The sequence below is a fragment of the Pygocentrus nattereri genome, chromosome 18 (genome assembly GCF_015220715.1).
Source record: "Pygocentrus nattereri isolate fPygNat1 chromosome 18, fPygNat1.pri, whole genome shotgun sequence".
NCBI classification, from domain to species: Eukaryota; Metazoa; Chordata; class Actinopteri; order Characiformes; family Serrasalmidae; genus Pygocentrus; species Pygocentrus nattereri.
The window spans coordinates 27,053,356-27,073,986 of record NC_051228.1 but is presented as its reverse complement, the minus strand read 5'-3'; the positions used below and the strand labels follow the sequence as shown (position 1 = coordinate 27,073,986).

At 39.4% G+C, this 20,631-nt stretch overlaps 1 protein-coding gene across 4 annotated transcripts in view; it reads right to left on the bottom strand.

The window, feature by feature from the left end:
• cdc42se2 (CDC42 small effector 2) overlaps positions 1–20,631 on the bottom strand; it is a 42,719-nt gene that overhangs the window by 18,082 nt on the left and 4,006 nt on the right. Inside the window, exon 1 of one of the 4 annotated variants that reach the window (XM_037547619.1) lies at positions 9,781–9,915. The exons of 2 other annotated variants lie outside the window; for them this stretch is intronic. The gene's annotated coding sequence lies outside the window, so the exon portion shown is untranslated. Of the gene's footprint in view, positions 1–6,132; positions 6,320–9,780; positions 9,916–20,631 lie in introns of those variants that run through there. One more of the 4 variants, XM_037547618.1, reaches the window with a different exon arrangement.

Here is a 20,631-nt window from a genome sequence, read left to right as displayed (position 1 = left end):
ACATTAAGAACCATTCAAGCACCTTCTCCGCTTCAGTTCCCCATTAGACTTCTGTATAATCGCATCGTAAACAGGAAGCACATCAATAATGCAGCGCAAGAGCAACACGAAGACATACACGCTCCTCGGCACAGGCACAGGAACGTGATGGATGAGGGCTTGCTGCAGACACACACACACACACACACACACACACACACACACACACACACACACACACACACACACACACACACACACACACACACACACACACACAGGCAGCAGTGCATACACACCACGGCTTCAGACCGTGAATGCTGGAGCATGAATACACCCACAGCTCAAACACAGAACAACAAAACACCTGAGCAGCGCTTAGACACACTTACGGAATTCAACATCACAATATTTTCCACATATACAGTATATCATCTGTATCAGATGAAATTTAAACAAACTAATGCTTTCTAGCAGGTCATAAAGCCCCAAAATAGCCTCTTTGCTTTCTTTTCTTACAGTGACACAATGAGAAACATTATGCAATATTGTTAATATAACCCAGCGAAAAACCTGTAACAGTAAATGGTAAGTAGTAAACAGCAGGGCTGAAGCTGATGTCCAATATTTTTACCTACATATCTACTGATGCTTCATCAAACATCAGTCAAATCTAAACATCTGTCTAAAGCCAATAATTTATCTATTTATCAATTATCTGCCAATACTGATATGAATCCTATACCATTGTGTGTCCCTTGTAGGCAACTTCCTATTCAATGTATTTGCAACTGCATCCTAAAATAATTTGAAGCTCCCACTGCAGTTAACTGGCAGATTCTGGATGTCACGTGTAAAGTGCAAAAAGCAGAATTTCAGAATTGACTGCTTGACACTGAGTGAGTGTGTCTATCAGTCTGTCTGCCAATCACTAAAATCACTATCACAGTGCTATTCTACACCAGGATACAGATACTGAAAATACACTACCCAGCACTACAGCTGAGGCATGGAAGGAGGATGTGGATTCTAACAAGATGCTCTTTCCAACTAACATGGACACAGTAACAGTGATGCAATGCACCATGTTCTACAGCTCTCATGGAGCTTTTTTCTCTTTCTCTGTGGTCATTTCCACAACTGAGCTTAAGTATGATCACTGTGATCATGGGAATGTTGCCCATATCAGTAACTAGTTGTCACTGTACTACAATGGCATTTACACACACACACACACACACACACACACACACACACACACACACACACACACACACACACACACACAGCTGTGTACCCTTTAGCCTGCTTAATGTGAGTGAATTATGGTGTTTTTCCACCAGGCAGTGCGGTACAGTAAGGTTACAAATATGTGATCATGCATTTTGTCATCATTTCCAGTGACAAATGAATCATGGCTGAGTAGCCATGCTGAATATGATTACCATTTGTGCTGGGGTGGCAAGTGCATCGAGCTGGAATGTATGTGTGGAGAAAACCACTGATTTGTCAAATTTAGTCATCACCTGATCCAGGTGATGAGGTATCTGAATAATGGTAGACCTCCAGGACAAGGACTGGGCACCTCTGCTATAGGGTTTTAATCTTAGTAGTGAAGGAATGTAGGCCTATCTCATTTCTTCTCTAGTAAACACTAACGGTATAAATATATGAGTATGTGATTGGAGTCAGAGCTCATCAACATTTAAAAACTGACTGATTATAGACTTTTTAACATACCCAACTTCAGCAATTAAACTACAACTATATGCTAAAAGCCAGTTAGAATTAATTTTTACATAAGTGGGACACACCAACATGCTCACGGAAAATACACAGAACTTCATGCAATTCCTCCACATTGCTTCCTTCTCTCCTGGTGTAATTTAGCACTTTAATTCCCCATGGAAAAAAAGGGAGGTCATCACTGAAACCAACAAGCAGCCTTTCTCTGGCACGTAAATGCTGAAGGTAAGAGTGGCCTGGCTGAACCCATCCCAGCAAGCCTTTTCACTACCCCACACCCAGTGCAAATGAGTAGCGTGGGGCAGCAGATTGCTCTTCGCTCAGAAAAGCCTTTGTGGTATGTGGGAGTCATTACTGTTCAGAGTCTGCAGCTCCATTAATTCTGAAAACACATGACAGCATGAGAAGGGGGATAGTGGGGAAAAGTAGAGGGGGACAGTGTGGTGGGGGCAATACTCCAACACACCTCCACAGGCCACTATGGACTGCATTCGAGAGCTGAAACTCAATCATTCTCCCTCATTAAAAATCCATTCACAAACCAGACCACTCTGAAAGTGCTTTTTCAAACCCAAAGCAGGTGCAGTGCACACCTGCTCCACATAAAATACAGGAGAGGAAGAAATGACCCTGTTCTTAGGAGCACATACCTTCTGTCTGAGAGGTGTCATTTCTCTAGGCTCTTTCTACTCTAGGGCCTGTGCCACAGCAGGAGAATGAGGATGGTCAGGGGTGTAAAATTCTGACATAACAATGAGAGTGGGCTGCAGTAATTTTTTAATAAACAATTTTATGCATAATAAGAGCTTAATTTCAAATTTAGCCAGTTTTATGTGCTTTGAGAATTATCAGGAAAGTATAATGATATTGGAATCATATTATGGGATTAAAATTCATTTTATTTTATTTAAGAATTACTATGGATGCACAATGATATTAGGATCATATCAGTATCAGCATTACTATAAATTGTTAAAAAAATCTGCATCAGAGAGATGTTTAGATGAGAGTGATATTTCAAAGTGAGATAATAATATAATAATTATCCTAAAATATTGCATTAAATATTAAATGGAAGCACAGAACCTTTGGGCACTGCTGGGTCACTGTGCTAATATGTCTGCATGGCAGATAATGGCAGCTATAAGCATGAAATATATTGTATATTGGCATCCCTTCATACACATGCCCACATCAGTGCATCCTTAAGAATTCTTTCATTGTTTTATAAAACACCCCAAAAAAAAACTTACACAGTAGGTCAATGTAAAAAACATTCCACATCTGACAAATTTTCTATGTGAAAACAAGTTAACACATCCTTAACAAACTTAAGAACTAACTTAGATTTGTCATTTTCTGCAATTTTCTGTGATTAGTTTCTATTTATTTGCTGAGTTCAACATACTGAAAAAAAGTTTTTGAGCGACATGTATTGATAAAATATACCAAAAACACTTAAAAATAGTGAAAGAAATGAGAAAATACTTTCTTGAACATTATTACACTAAATTATCAATGATAACAGATTCCAAAAATCACTACACCGAATCATCCCTTTCAGAGTAATCAATCAGTACATTTTTTACACCTGTAGTAGTCACCAACTGTGATGGATGGGTCCGAGACATCAATGAGTGAACCACTGCTGGCTCATCTCCTCCTCAGCACATCCTATAGCTGTGCCCTTGGGAGTGCCACGATCAGCCTCCCAGCAAACATGTTCTCAACAGAACAGTTATACAAAACTATTGTGAGAAACAGCAAGAACAAGCCCGCCGGTACGGAACTCTTAGATTCCAAATGTCAGAGTCAGATGAAACTGCGTGTGTGAATTGCATCATGGCCTTAAGCTAGCCGCAGGTTTGGCTGACAAACCTAGGTGGTGTTCATAAGTGGCAAGTTCCCTCATGGGAATTATGACTTAAGTGGGTGGTGGGGGGGACTGCCATGTGCCAATGTAGCATTTTCTACATAACTTAAACACTGAATCACAGTCTAAAATCCAGCAGCTGATTGTAACAGAAAGCTCTACCAGGGCAGCACTGCCTTGCATTGGGCTTACGGTACTGTTCAAAAGTCTTAGACCATTATTAATTTACTTAATTTGCTGGTGTTTTCAGAACAATGGACTGACCACCCCAGTCCAGACATCAGCATCAAGAACTGGGATAAACATAGAGACACACACACACACACACACACACACACACAAATATATATATATATATATATATATATATATATATATATATATATATATATATATATATATATATATATAATCCATATATATATATATAATCCATATATATAATCCATATAATCCATATATATATATATATATATATATATATATATATATATATATATATATATATATATATATATATATATATATATAAAATTAGTTGTTCGACAGAAGGGTCTGTCTACAAACTGCAAGACAGGGGTAGAACATGTAGGGGCAGAACCGGTTTAACAATAAGAACAGAGTGGGCTAGCTGACCAATCAGAGCACACTGGGCTCGTCGGGGGGAGGCTTAAAGGCACACATACTCTAACAGTGTGCTTCACAGAGGCTGAATAGAGATGTACAGTATGTCAAAATTAATGTCCTTTTGGAACACTGAATCATGTAAATCTATTCCCTTAAACCCCTAAAATAAAATTATGAACAATACAAGTTTTCTGCTTTTCTCCCTGATGCTAATGGCTGTTTTGACTGAAAGTGAAATAAATGAAGGGTGGTCTTTGACTTATGCACAGTACTGTATACAGGGCGTCAAGTGTGCCATTCATTCGACCAAAGCTCATTCTGGGCAGTCAAGCCTCACATCCTGGGCTTTGAAGAGAGGCTTTGTGAACAGAGCTGGGTCTCAGACACGTGGGCCAAATATGTATGGAAATGAGTTCTAGAGCAGAGCTGCTCTCTGTGCTCAAGCTTCCTTTGCTAAAATTAGCTGCCTCTTTCCGTTTTCTTTGATTCCTCCATTGATGTGACTGCATCTGATTCCCCATCACTTTCTACCTCCATCCTGAACTAATCTAGCAAAGTCTGACTGAAGTTCAGATATTGATGCTTTGGCTGGGTATGAAAGAAGAACCCAACCCCTGGAATGCTGCGCCTGACCCTAAACCACCCAAAGCTGCTAATAAAGAATTAGAGAGACTTAAACCCAACAAAAATATGGCTTCAAGAGAACTACAAAAATGACTAACAATGAACAATATTACTTTATTATTTAGCAAATCTATCATTATAGCTTCCATAAGGTAATCAATGGTCGTATTTCAGCAAAAGCACATGACACAAGTCAAAGTTCTGCTTATGGGACTAGATAACTTGCCACTAAGAGTTAGGGTTAAAGACAGAATTGTTCACAGTAGTGGTAATAGGAACCAGATGTCGCAAGTGTTTAATGCCTTTAAGAGCTCCCTCACAAAAAGTGATCACATGAAAGGGTTATTAATACACTACATTATGAATGTCACATTATTTCACAATAGTGTTGAGATAAGATTGTGGCCTATTTATTATTAACTCATTCCTGGCAGAGAAGTACAGGAGAGGTGTTATAAAGCACATTTTACCAGTCAGTAAGATTCTTCATAATGACCCACTATACATCAAACCTCTCTGAATGACTTTGTTTACATCTCAGCAACTGAAATATGCAGACATTTAGAAAATTCCCATTTGAGGAAAAAAATTACCAACAAATAAAAGGTCCAATACAAAGTTCCAAGCACTGCTCAAATGCACACCAAACCTCATTCCATCAGCTCACAAAAGAGACCCAAGACACCACTCATTGTCCATGTGGGAGCGGAAGAGGAGAGGAGCAGCTCATCAGTCAAGACCATGAATGGGCAACCAGCCCATGACACATTAGTGGTAGCCTAGGACTGGCGCTCAATTGCTTCTGAAGGATGAGGAGTGGGGATTGAAATTTTTCCTGGACTGGATGTCAGAAAGGATGCACTGGAGATGTACGTGCAGCAAGGCCCATTAGTGGTGAACCGCAATGAACAGTAGTCTGGGTGAAAGGGAGATTTTCCACACAAGATGGTTTACTGTGCAAGAGGTCGGAGGCAAACAAGTACACAATACACACAGGCATGTTTCCGACACTAAAGCAAAAGATGGGATGAGTGGGATGGAAAGAAAGAGACTGAGAAATCGAGAGAGAATACATCCCATGAATAACCCCTCAGGCTCAGGTTGCACCAAAGAATCTTCACAAAAATGACTGGCTGCATGATGACGCTAAAGCACAAATACCATTGTGTTCGAAACTTTGTGGAAGATACACAGATGAGAAGCTAGTCTTGGAGGAGCCCAAACAGAAAGTCAGGCGCAAATATATTTATACACAAGACTAAGAGGAAAACATCACTACTCACCCTGAATGGCTGAAACCGGAGTGTTTAGTGGCAGGTTGCGTGCAGCCTCAGTGTGAGAGAGTGCTAAGGAGCGCCAGGCTCCGAGTGCACTCCTCTCTGCAGGAGGCCTTTGTCCCTCACTCAGTTACGGATCAGTGGCCAGGCGGCATTCACCCGCTCCATCACTAACACCCTCCCAGGGACTGAGCTCCTGCACGCTCCTGAGCTAAGCCCTGCCCCCAGTCCCGCCTTCCACTCGTCATCCGGCAGCACTCTGGAGGCTGTTTATGTAAGCAGCGCTATCTTCCCACTCTGAGAGCACTCTACAATTTGACCCGTCCCTTGCATAACCATGGCAATGATGAGGAACATTTGAAAATCCAATTCAAACGAAAACATACACAATGTTTTTGGAAACAGGAATTACAAAAAAAAAACCCTTAATCCTTTCCACAGCATCACATAATAGCATTAAGGCTCGATTTTCTGTTGTAAGGCCAAAAATAGTTTCTAACTTACCCCTTGCAGAAGAACTAGCACTTAAAAGCCCCACTGTTAAACCCTTAAACTGCTTACTATTTATTGTTAATCTCAATGTTTGTTATTCAGTAACTGTGAGGGCCTACATGCAGGCTTTTAGCATTTAAGGGGTGAAACCTTAAATGTGGCACATCAAAGAAACTGTAAAAGATAAAAAAAATGTCAGCTCAGTAAAAAATGCCTGGTGTGAGATGTGGAAACATACGTCGCTTTTATTATATCCGAGGGGGAAAACCCAGCTCTCCCTTTTGCCAGGCTCATTTGCCATAATACTAAATGGGACAACTGCCCGCCTTTTTGCTGGAGGCCAGCCCTCAATTCTTCCATCATGGAGCTTGTTGCCACGGCAGCCACAAACCATTGAGGAAGGGAGTTTGTAAGACATTACAATAGAAACCCCCATAGCCCCCACCACTCTTAAAATAGTTCTAGCAGCGATTGGAAGCATGCTTAACCCACAATTTCCATACAAATGGGTCACACATTGTGACAGCTGCATGTCTGTGCAAAGGCGGGCATGAATTAAGAAACTATAAAACATTACAGCCACTGCACAAACTTTTCTCTAAACAAAGAATATCACTTAAGTGTTCTAAAAAAAAAACATGAAAATTTGGAGGAAAAAAACTAAGCTCTAGTTGCTTATTCATTAAAATTCATTGACAAAAGACTTGCAAGTGACTATTAATCAAGGTTTGGATATAAACCCTTAAATTTATTAGTTCATTCTACTGAAAATGAAAACAACTGTCCTATCTTGAAGTAGCTGTGCTGTCAACTCTATGAAGCAGAAATGGCTTAATACCACCACCCATCACTATTCTGATACAGAGCAGTGGAAACAGTGTGTTGGACATAGTGCGTATAGTGAGTTGACAAGAGCTGGTGATAGTGAAGGGAAGCATACCCGGAAAGGCTGCTTACAATGTTGAGAAGAACATTCCCGCAATAGCTAACGTTCCTATATTGATTTTAAGCTCATAATATTATATAAAGCTGGCATAAGTTTAGATGACTGTTCTCCAATTACAATATTACTGCCTCTTTAAAATCTGCAACTGAGAAGATACAGACAAAAGTCCTTTTTAGGGTTCTTAAGGGTTCTATATGTGTTTCCCCAAGCTTCTTGAAGCAGTCTGGAACTCTGTAGTCCTTATTCATTCAAGAGTTGAATTATGATCTCTACCCATTTCACTGCAGCTTACAAGTAACTATATGTACACACACAGTACTATGCAAAAGTTTCAAGCATATGAGTAAATTCTATTTAAAAAGTTAGCCAGTAAGCATCTATTTGGTCCAAAAGATATTCATATTACAAGTATAAATGTGTAATCTGAATCAGCCAAGCAGATTGGTAAAATTAGTGCATTTTTACCTTCTACTGTAAAGTTACCATTTTGGAGATACTAGGCTTTGTAGCAGTAGCAGTGATAATAAACCCTTCCTGAAGTCTGAAGACATACTCAACTATGATTAAATCCCTTGATAGCAGCTCTTTGTGTCCTCTACTGCGATTTCTGCAGATGCAGCACTTTTCACAGGTCACATTTGCTGTCGGGAGCTTAAGATGACCATATGGCAGAAACGTAATCTACTAATCTTTCACAAGATGGCAAGAGGAGGCAGTAAATCACTCTTACATAACATATGAGTTCTTAAACTGTCCACATATTTTTTGCTGTCCAAGAGTTTGCAGCTAATATTAAAAAAATGTTTGTTGTGAAACAGGCCTGTTACAAAGCAAAAAACAAAGCTCACATTAAATTAATCAATAATTAAAGTCAAAGAAAAGCAGGATGAGTTCAGCTGATTCAGGTCATAAGACATCACTACCCTGTAGAGCAGATCTTGAGATTTGTAGTTTTCACCTCAACGTCTACTTTAATAATTTACACTGCAAATGAAAGACAAGATAAAGTGACATCTGTAAGTTTCACCGCTATGGAATGTGTTTGGCAGAGCCAGACTGGAATAGTGAACATCATTCATTCATTCCTTCAATCATTCCTTCATTCATTCCTTCATTCATTCCTTCATTCATTCCTTCATTCATTCCTTCATTCATTCCTTCATTCGTCTTTCTTGCATCTAGCAAAGACACAGCCACAGGCCACAATCAGCTGCATGTGAGGGCAGCACTGTGGCGGTACAGTACTCATTATACAGCTCCTCACAAAAGCAGCCTGGCCATCTGCAGTGGCCTCAATGCTCTTCCTCTCACTTCCTCTGGACTAAGCTTGCCAAACGAGGGAGAGGGAACCCTCTCTGTTCTCTTCATCTTCATTCACATGTGTTCAGTCCAGTTATGCTGACCTGCTTTCCTCTTTTTTTTCCCCATTTCTCTCTCTCTCTCTCTCTCTCGATTTCATCCTTCTCCGCTGCGTGTGTGTCTTGGAATGAAATCCTATCTCCTCTTTCTAAACCTGACAGGCGTTCGTTTTAATTCCCTTCATCTTCTCTCATTTCTGTCCTGGACGTCGCTCCCTTTTTAAAGCCAAAAACTTTCCATATTTTACCCAGAATTTTTGTACTTTTTAATCACTGCAGTCTGACAAATAAACATCTGACCGCTGGTTATCAAAAGGACATATATCATTACTATTACAAATAAAGTGGAAATAAGCGAGAGCAAGAGCAAGACAGAGAGCGCAGGAGAGCAAGAGCGAGAGAGAGAAAGGGCAAGAGTAAGAGAAAGGATGATGAAAAAGAAAAAGAAAATAAAATGAATGAAAAGAATGAAAAGAGAAAAACAAATGTGAAAGAAAGCATGAGACAATAGGAGAAAGAGAGAATAAAAGAGAGGAGACAATGAGGAAGGAAGGAAAGAAAGAAAGAAAGAAAGAAAGAAAGAAAGAAAGAAAGAAAGAAAGAAAGAAAGAAAGAAAGAAAGATTAGACAATTGGAGAAAGAGAAAGAAAAAGACAATGGCCATCAAAAAGAAATGCACACAAAGAGAGATGGAGGGCTAGAGAGAGAAAGAGAGCGAGAGAGAGCGAGAGAGAGAGCAAGAGCAAGAGAGAGAGCAAGACCAAGAGAGAGAGAGAAAGAGCGAGAGCGAGAGCGAGAGAGAGAGCGAGAAAAACAGACAATCAAACCAAGAAATGATGCGACAGAGGTTGGCAGTACCTTCAGCAGGTTAAGTGTATTACGGAGGGTTGCGTGGATAAATCTGGATAAAATGCCAAAAATTAATAAAATAACAGGTTTTCACTCCATGACATTCCCACTTGATAAAACATGCATCTGCTGGGTGACATAAAGGCTCTGTGCCTTTGAGCTAACTGAACACTCAATGTGTACATCTCAGCCCTCCCTCTTTCCTTATGTAAGAGGTAATTGTGCAGTTATGTAATGCCAATAACAATCGCAGCACCTTCAGCAAACAATAGCATCCCTCAAAGATGGATCATGCGTTAAGAAAGAATGTTAGCAGAGCTGACAGCCACTGTGCACTGAGCACATACAGAGGCCTATTGATTCATATTGTACGTGCTACCAGACAAGGTCATTCCAGCGAAAGGGTCATTCTTACATGCACACAGATCACATATCCTGCTGCATCCTCCCTAGCTTACTTACTCTCACCCACCCAAGAAACATTGTCAGCCCTTTTTCCATCTAAGCTTAGCATTCTGTTTAAACCAGACAGGGAAGTGGCACATGAAATGGAAACGAGGAGAACAAACAAAAGTCTTAGAATAAAGGCACAGTTCCTTAAAACCCTATCAGCATATCCACCATTACACAAGCTTACCAGACTAGACTTCACATTGTAGAGGCTTTTATGCAACACTTACTGACTGAGTTTGCGCACACAGTACCATTACATTGCCTGGACACAAAACCTTGTATAGTTGTGGACAGCCTACTGTTGTGTTTTCCTCTACGGGAACAAGTTATTCTGGACTGGAGGTCTTGCTAGATCTGCAGCATCTGGGCATGGTCCAACAGGAAGCGATCTGGATCTCTTCCAAAACCTCCCCGCTCACCGTGCCAGGGGCCACTCTGGTGACGTCATACATTTATTTTTTTGGTCAGCACCACTCCAGACAAGCTGGTCATTTATGGGAGTGGAATCACAAGATGGTGGAGTCACAGGGTTTCTATGACTACACGCAGATGGATTCGCCCAAAGCTATGGCTTTATGGGGCTTGTTTCCATCTCCTGATCCTTTAAGACAACCACTTCAAAAAGAACTCTGCTGCCTCTTTGTTACATGCACCTTGAAGCAAACTTTTTTTTTTTAAACAAAAGTAGGTGTGGTTTAAACCGTAAATGAGTCAATCGGCAGCCTAGATTTTTTTAACAAGCATGCGTATCAACAAAAAGAAACTGATAAGACCGACTACTTAAATACTGAACTTGGGTATAGAATTACAAGCTTTCAGTGCTCTGGAGCAGAGATGAGGACTTAAACTCAAGGCACACCCAAATTGCATTCATCATTAAACAAACAAAACAGATCACGTAAGGACCACCAACCTTATTGAAGACTAAGCCCTTAGTTTCTCGGCTGACATGACACTGCCTATAATTTTTGCTAGAGTCATGAGAAGCCATAACTGCAATGGTGTTCTCCGGCAGCTAGCAGTGGCATGGGGTTCAATATGGCTTCACTGATGAGCCTTTCATTATAGAAAATCCTTTATTCTGATGGAAAAACCTGATTGCTACATTCAGTAAAATGCTATACTGGTATAATGAAAACTGCAATAAGCAAAGTGTCACGGTTGGCTCCTCCCAGTCCTGTCCATGTGCTCATGTTTTGGTTTTGTAACTCCGCCCCTGATTGTTATCACCTGTCCCTCATTGTTCCGTGTATTTAAGCCCTGTGTTTGCCCCTTCCGTTTGCCAGTCTTTGTACCTTTGTATCGTGTCTTTGTACCTGGTCTTCGTTTGTGTTGATTCTTGAGATGTCTTACCCTAAGTCTGTACGTGTCGGCTCACTGACCCTTGAATGTTCTGACTACGACCCTGGATTTGCCCCTAATAAATCTCGCTTATCTCAGCGTGTGCGTCCGCCTCCTCGCTCCCCGTTACACAAAGGCTGCTTTTAATTTGCTATTTCAATTCATTAGTCAACAAAATATTAAATTCACCTTCTGGGTACTTATAGTTTAACTTATTTAAAATTGTCAACTATTAAACTTGTACACTGTTAAAAGAACAGTCTACATTTTTAGCTTCTGGATATAAGGATATCTACACGATTTAGGTCCGCTCCAGACCACACACTTATTGATTGGTTTGGCACACTAATTACTGACTGTCCTTATTGGCTACATCTTCATCCTCAGTGTCCCATAGACAGGATATTTAATGATGGTGAGGCCTAAAGGGCAGCAGGCTATGAGCCCACTTTCTAAGGGGACTTTATTTGGCCTACTGTAGAAGTTGATTTAGACATCTCTACTGACCCTACAATTAAGGATCAGTGAATATGACATGATAGAACAGAGGTCTTCATATCCCAACCTTGAGTCCAGCTTCCGGTCTGGGCTTTTGCAATCACTGGTAGTTAACTGGACTGCTCATGTAATTGACTGACCACTTAGTTTCATAGCTACCAGTCCAGAACTGGAAACTAGAATCAATGTCCAAGAGCCCCATGACCTTGGCCCCAAGATCCTTAAAGGGAATTCCACCAAATTTCCTAAATTTCTGAATAATTCAATGGTTGCGATGTCAATAAAGTCACTCAGGAGGACTCTGATATGGAGAAACTGTCCGACACACATTTCTTTACAGTGGTTATCATAGGAACCAGGGCTCATAACAACACTAATACAGGTATTTTATTTTATTATCCAAGGCCATCAGTGGACCTACACGTTTAAATAGTTATATGTAATGTTTATAATGTTAAAACAGGGTTAAACAAGTTCAAAAGAATTTCTTGGACACTATAGCATCCTGCATGCACCTCTCCTCCATGAATGTGCTTTAAAAATACATTTTAGGCCAAAACTTAATCTCACAATTATTATTCAACTGTGTCTCAGGCAATAGACAGTGTATTCATAACAATTTTGTGTATTTACTTTCTGTGAGGGAGCTTTGAGTAGCACTAAACTCTTCAGATGTCTGGTTCTAATCACTATCACTACAAACAATTTGTTAAGTTTCTCTAAAAAGGAACATTTCATGTCAAACCACTCTAAATGACTCAATGGACATCAAATTAATTACTTTTTTTTAATCTCTGGAATTTCCCTTTAATGACTGCAATGCCAAACTCAACTTCCTTATCAAACCCTAACAGTAACAGTTGTGATATCCTTCCTGATTGACCTGAAAAGTGCAAGGTCACTGGCTTTAATGATGCTAGTGAGCAAAGCAGAGTATTTGGGGAATGTCTAATGTTCTTAAAGCACCTAGCAGAAAACTGGCCAACAGGGAACTGTTTTCCCTCTGTGAAAACCATTAGGTAGATACAGCTAAGCAAGCTTTCTCCTTGGTTAGGACTTAAAGACCTGAAGACAAGTCCTAACATGTTGGATTAACTATCAGCATAATAACAAAGTAAGAGAGAAATCAATCAATAACATTTTGATTTCCAGGTGGTGGGACCAGTTTCAGGTTATTATTATTATGCTAAATTATTATAATATTTTCCAAACAATTCCTTAAAAATATGATTATCAAATTTAACTGAAATGCCCATCCTTACAATTAAGGTACACTAACAAAACAATTAAAACAAGCGGCTTTTCTCAACAAAGCAGCCTCCTTCTGAAAAGAAAGTTAGCCAGTGCTCTGGAAACATAAAATATGCTCATGTCAGGTCGCCACCAATTAAAGAAATAACAAGGATCTGTGTGTATAAGCGAATCAAACTTGAACTTTGAGTTTTGTCTAACATAAATTTTGTCTCAGTTACGATATTGCAATTCTTTGTTATGGGGATAAAGTGCTAGATAACAACTTCTATAAGGGCAATGACTAATACAATAGCCCTTTTTTTCAGACAGAGATAAAGCCCTGTTTAAAGCAGCCATATAAATTGACACTATACATACTAACACCTTTGGCATTTAGTACACTATCATGATTTACTGCGGACACTGCCAGGATTTATGGTGAAATGGTGCCTGGCTCAGACAGGTGAAAAGAACACTGCAGACAAATAACTCAACCTGTACCTCTCACTGAAAAACTAGACCATCTACTTCATGCATTTTTCACCCTGCAGCTTTGCATGTCATGTAGCATTTGCCACAAATGCCACAAAATGTACATATTTGTATGGCTGCAGCAGTCTGCCAGAGCTGTTGGGGACTTCCCACTGCCTACCAGCAGAGCCAAATCTAGAAACATCCACTGTATTCATCTAGATTGTAAAATACCAAGCAGATTGTGATATTATGGTCTCTTCAGTGCAATGGTCCCGCACCATGACTGTCCACCATTTGTCTAATAAAGTCACCACTGTTTGTCATTATTCCCTGTTGAGACCTGGACTCGCTAAAAGATGCCTGGGGCATGATGACAGCAGAATGAATCAACAGGAGGCTACAACACTGATCTGTCAAAGCATATTTCTGAAGCCTTTTTCATTAAAGAAGAAAGGGGCTATCCCAACTATCTGCAGATTCAGCTTAGCTCTAGTCGAGAAGCAAATCTTCATTAAGTGAGGAATGCATTACCATGGAAACCAAAAACCTTGCCGGTAATTGGCGGGTTGCTTGCTATTGGGCTCAGTGAAGAAAAGTGACTACAGTGGCTGCATCTGCGTCATGAAGGTCCAGATCTGTACTGCTGATCTTAATTATAAATCTTTGGTGACCAGCGCCTCCTCCTCACGAGCTTCAGCCTGACAGACATTTCTTAAATCACAAGTAATGAAATATTTGTGCTTCTTAATTACAGCAGTTTAAGTAGGTATTTGCTTCTTCATATCCTGTTTTCACTCAAAGGCTCATTGTGTTTGAGACCCACCGCACATATATGAAGATAGTCAGAAAATCTATAATACCTTGAATATTGAAAAGGCCCACATCAAGAAAAGAAAAACTGAAAATGTAAAGCTGAGTTTAGTCAAAATTATAGTAAGTAACTCTGCTTATAATTTTCTCTGGGGTGAATGATAGGTACATAAACTCATGTCATAAGTGCACGCAGGTGAAAAATATAAAAAAGGAGGATATGAGCACGTTAAGGTAAAAAATAACTAAGGCTTCCAAACTGGTTTGAGGAACGAAAAACAAAAACGTAAATGATTGGTATTTTTCTAGGTCCTGTAAAGAAACCGAAAATGTAATCATCCTCAACTGTTACAGCTGAGAAATTTGACAATCATTTTTTGTTCTGTGCAGCCCATTAGCTTGTTATTCAGTACCTCCAACACATCTATGTATGTGGTATTCAGGCTATAGTTTAATTGAGTAATCACAACCAATATGGGGACTATAGGTCTTGATGGTTTTCTACATAGTCTCATGTGATTTTATCATGTGCCATGATGCAAGAAATGTAGCCATTTAGCCAGCTAGCATGTCTTGCCCTGTGTATTTCTTGTATATTCTGTACTCATTACACACCCTCACGTATCTGCACTTTATGTGGTCCTGTGTAATATGCTGCTGTTGTGTGATGCACCATGGGGCACCAAGAACCAAATTTCCTTCCAATGTATACACGTTATATTGAAGACTGACAAAGACTGCTTGGCTTGACTTGACTGGATTTGATGTCTATACATTTTTAAGCAGGGAATTTCAACTCAGCTGACAGAGTGTAACAATGCATTTGGATGACCTCTAATAAATTATTATGGCTTTTATTTCAGGCTTTTATTTCAGCTTTTCATTTCAGGAAATTAACGATTCATAAATAGCAAATCTACAACCCCAATTCCAATGAAGTTGGGACGTTGTGTAAAACAGAAAGAAAAACAGAATAGGATGATTTGCAAATCCTTTTCAACCAATATTCAATTGAATACACTACAAAGACAAGATATTTAATGTTCAAACGGATAAACTTTATTGTTTTTTGCAAATATTCACTCATTTTGAATTTGATGCCTACAACACATTCCAAAGAAGTTGGGACAGGGGCATGTTTACCGCTGTGTTACATCACCTTTCCTTTTAAAAAACACTCAAAAAGCATTTGGGAACTGAGGACACTAATTGTTGAAGCTTTGTAGGTGGAATTCTTTCCCATTCTTGCTTGATGTACAACTTCAGTTACTCAACAGTCCGGGGTCTCCGTTGTCATATTTAGCGCTTCATAATGCGCCACACGTTTTTAAAGGGAGACAGGTCTGGACTGCAGGCAGGTCAGTCCAGTACCCGCACTCTTTTATTACGAAGCCACGCTGTTGTAACACGTGCAGAATGTGGCTTGGCATTGTCTTGCTGAAATAAGCAGGGATGTCCCTGAAAAAGACGTTGCTTGGATGGCAGCATATGTTGCTCCAAAACCTGGATGTACCTTTCAACATTAATGGTGCCTTCACAGATGTGCAAGTTACCCATGCCAAGGGCACTAACACACCCCCATACCATCAGAGATGCTGGCTTTTGAACTTTTGCGCTGATAATAATCCGGACAGTCCTTTTCCTCTTTGGCCCGGAGGACATGATGTCCGTGATTTCCAAAAACAACTTGAAATGTGGACTCGTCAGACCACAGGACACTTTTCCACTTTGCGTCAGTCCATCTCAGATGAGCTTGGGCCCAGAGAAGTTGGCGGCGTTTCTGGGTGTTGTTGATATATGGTTTTCACTTTGCATGGCAGAGTTTTAACTTGCACTTGTAGATGGAGCGACGACCTGCGTTCACTGACAATGGTTTTCTGAAGTGTTCCTGAGCCCATGTGGTAATATCCATTACAGAATGATGTCAATTTTTAATGCAGAGGGATCGAAGGTCACGGCCATTCAATGTTGGTTTTCTGCCTTGCTGCTTACTTGCTGGAGAGATTTCTCCAGATTCTCTGAATCTTTTGTTGATCTTATGGACTGTAGATGATGAAATCCCTAAATTCCTTGCAATTGCACGTTGAGAAACGTTGTTCTTAAACTGTTAGACTATTTGCTCACAAAGTTGTTCACAAAGTGCCTTTCAGGGGTGCTCCCTTTATACACAATAATGACACTCACCTGTGGAATGTTCCAAACAGGCATTTTTTTGAGCATTCCTCAACTTTCCCAGTCTTTTATTGCCCCTGTCCCAACTTCTTTGGAACATGTTGCAGGCATCATATTCAAAATGAATCAAAAAGAGTGAATATTTGCAAAAAACAAAGTTTATCTGTTTGAATATTAAATATCTTGACTTTGTAGTGTATTCAATTGAATATAGGTTGAAAACAATTTGCAAATCATAATATTCTGTTTTTATTTATGTTTTACACCATGTCCCAACTTCATTGGAATTGGGGTTGTATATTCTGGGTGTATGTGGGCATGTCCTTACCAAGTCAAACACATCTGCCAGGTTTAAAAGCTTCCAAATATACAATTTTATTATAATAGACCTACATACAGAATATTTAAAAGGAACAGATATTAGGGTTTTTAGAATGCATATTAAACACCATAATCAGAATGATTTTACTTATGCTGGACTGGACTAACTCAAATTTATTTGCAAAAAAAAAAAAAAAAAAAAAAAACCAACTGTCCAACGTTTTCATTTTAGTAACATCCTTCAACTAGATAATAGTCAGCACAACATCATAGACTGCTCATGAAAAGAACCAGACGGTTCTGACATGCGATACAAAATTCAGTTACGTTACAGTGTGCAGAGCTGCTGGCCTGAAGTCAGGATTTCAACTCATTTGACAGACAGGGTGTGAATGCGTAATGCTCTGGGTGTTTTTCCAGGGCAATATGACGAGCATGGGTTTCCAGATGTGAGGCTCTACAGTTTAAAGCCACTTCCTCAGCCTGCTTTAAGTCACTCTCAGAGTGCTGATATAAAACACACTCATCATGCTCTGTTTGTAATGAAGAGGCCAGGGAACAATACACACTTTATAAAGTGACTGAAACCACATCAAGTGTGCAGTAAAATGTGTGTTTCTCAGCCGTAACTGAGATGTTAAGCTACAGAGGAATTATGGTCCTGCTTGCAACCACTTAAAAATAAAAAAATAAAAAAAAAAAAAGAAGAAGAAAAAAGTTTGCTTAGAATACAAGCAAAAGAATTCATGTTCTGAGCCATTTTTGTCTGTGATGACTGGCAGGAACAGGTAGACTTTTGGGAAAATCTCAGAAACGTCACTGGAACTAAAATTACAAACATATGCTCTACATAGGCACTTGCAGCTCACAAGCAGACAAAATGAAATTAAAGCTTCAGCTCCACAAATTTTGATGGACGAGTTCCAAGGTACAATTACATGCGGAATCCCTGACCATTATGAAGAGTAGAGGTCTTAAACATGGGAAGATCTCCTAAAGTGAAACATATGGGGTCTAAATTAGATTAGAGGGTTACTGGGAGCCCTGCAGTGTTGACTACAAACACAGTGCTTAACAACGCAAAGCAACATGTTCTCAGGAAAATGGAATGAAATGTCCGTATATGGTGCCTTACATCATTGTATCCATATTTAAAAAAACTAAAATAAAATAACGATTCACAAAATTCAGAATTCGCTCCAAAACAATTATAGAACAATACAGTTGTGTCTCAACACATATTACAATAAATAAAAACATATTTCAATACGGCAAAAATAAGAAGTGTCTGGAAACGTGCTTTATTGTCAATCTGATAAAGCTATTTTATGCAAGTTTCTGGGGATTTGGAAACCTCTCTGGTGGAAATGTGTAACTGCATGTCCCCTTGCTAAGGGGATTACAGGCATGTTAAAAGAGCATATAAAGCAAACTCAGTTCAAACTTGGTGGAGAATGAGTCTTTTGAGGATATAAGTGAATTATCTACTCCTGCTACTGTATTTTCATCAGTATAATGTTTCAGACCTAAATATCAAGCTGGACCCACTTTTTAATCTGACGCAAATAACTCAGACTGATTTAACAGAGTGAATCGCAGCAGCACATGCACATCATATTTCAATGACTCAGCAGTGCTACTGCTTTCAATTTTAATTTAAAAAAATGACATATTGTAGCTTTAATGTTTCCATTTTCACATATTAGGGCACTGACCAATATTACAGTTTTACAGGGTCCCAATCTAATGCTCAAGCTGTAAACTAACATGTTTGCATTGCCCACATTGAAACAAAGTGCCTGGTATCTTTTGCTGGCCACAGGATTCTGCAAGTTGCTATCGGCATAGTGCATACACATTTTTATGATTCAGATGTGACTGTTTTCCAAATTCTAGTCAGCAATAACAAACAGCTTCCCACACAGGGGGTATTTCTCAAAGCAGAATTTCTCAGTTTAGTCAAATAACTTAAACCCAAAGTCAAACATGTCCAATAGGAAAAGAACTGAGGGAAACCTACTGGCGAGTCCCCATGTTTGGGTTTAAGTTATCTGGCTAACAGAGCAATCCTGCTTTGTGAAACAAAACCCCCTCGACATGCAAAAAAATAGGCCTTTCAGAGCAAACATGCCATGCCAAAACAACTGGCTGTGATAGGCCTACATATTAGACAAACAGCCACTTTCTGACAAGGTAATTGTTTCTTGGCCATGTTATGCAGTGAGAAGCACTTCCAAGTCTATCACCATGCTACCAAGTTAGCTAGAAAACAATGATACAGTTTGGTGCAACATGTTATATTGCTCATCCCTAAAAAATGGCAAGAGTAAGTGGATAAAACACTGAGCATGTGCACCTGCATAAAAATATAAAGACTAATTTACATCATACTGGTGTTATATCATCTCCTTAAAATGGACTGGATTCCTTAATTCATGCACTTACAGGATTCTGTCTAACAAAGACCCAGTACACCAGACTTTATCTGCAGATCCAAGCTGATAAGGTCTGTCATGATGTTCAACAGCTTTAAGTCAACAAAGGTTGACATGCTTCCAAATACATATTAAAAAGCACAGAGAATTTGTAAGGGAACACCTATTTACGACTCCCTTTATAGCCGTTGCTTATTGTTAAAGTGATAATGATAAAGTGACTTAGGGCAACTCATAATGGCAAATCTCATGAAATGATCACTGGGGTATAAAATTATGAAAAGCAGTTGTCAGTTTTAATTCATTTAATTAATAATTTAATTCACTGACTATTAAATGCTGTATATTGCATTTAATTCAGATAAATATTATATAAACACTACATTACCATATTAAACTGCACCATCACAGCTCCTGATGCCAGAGCTAAAATACACAGGGGAGATTTTAATGAGGAACTTGCTACCAAAGGTCATTGCTGTTGCCACAGTCATGGTGGCTGATGAGAATGTGACTATGCAGACTGAAGGACTTTCCTGACTGTGCGTCCATTAATCCATGCTAAATAGGACATGCTGGTGACAACAAGTCCTCTCATTACTAGTTTACTTTCAAGGGCTGAGGTGTGAAATACAGCTAACCGAAAATCTGATACTTTACCTTATAATTGTGTGAGTGTCTCCCTGAATTAGGACTGGACAACATAAAAATCACTGATATTGTGAGAAATTCTGTTCAATATATTTTTCTAAGTATATAGACAATACTGTGAATAGATTCCAAAAAGAACATATTTAGTCCTATTTAACTAGTTTTAGTGCAGCTCAGCATGTGGACGATGAAAACATCATTGGAGTCACTGTTTAGGCTGAACAGATATATGAATATATCTTAATGTGATATGTGATGTTTTTTCAGCTTGGTTTCTATATAGGGGCTGCACTGACATTATCAGGGGTGATAGTGGGAAAAATTCCTGAGCCTGAACTTTTTTTTCTCTGCTCGGGAGGTGAGCAGGGTGGGGGTGCTATGTATGCGACACACTTAAGACATAACTTGTTGGCCCCTGGGTGCAGATATATGTCTATGTATAACCCTGATCTTCATTACTGTCAGAATTTTT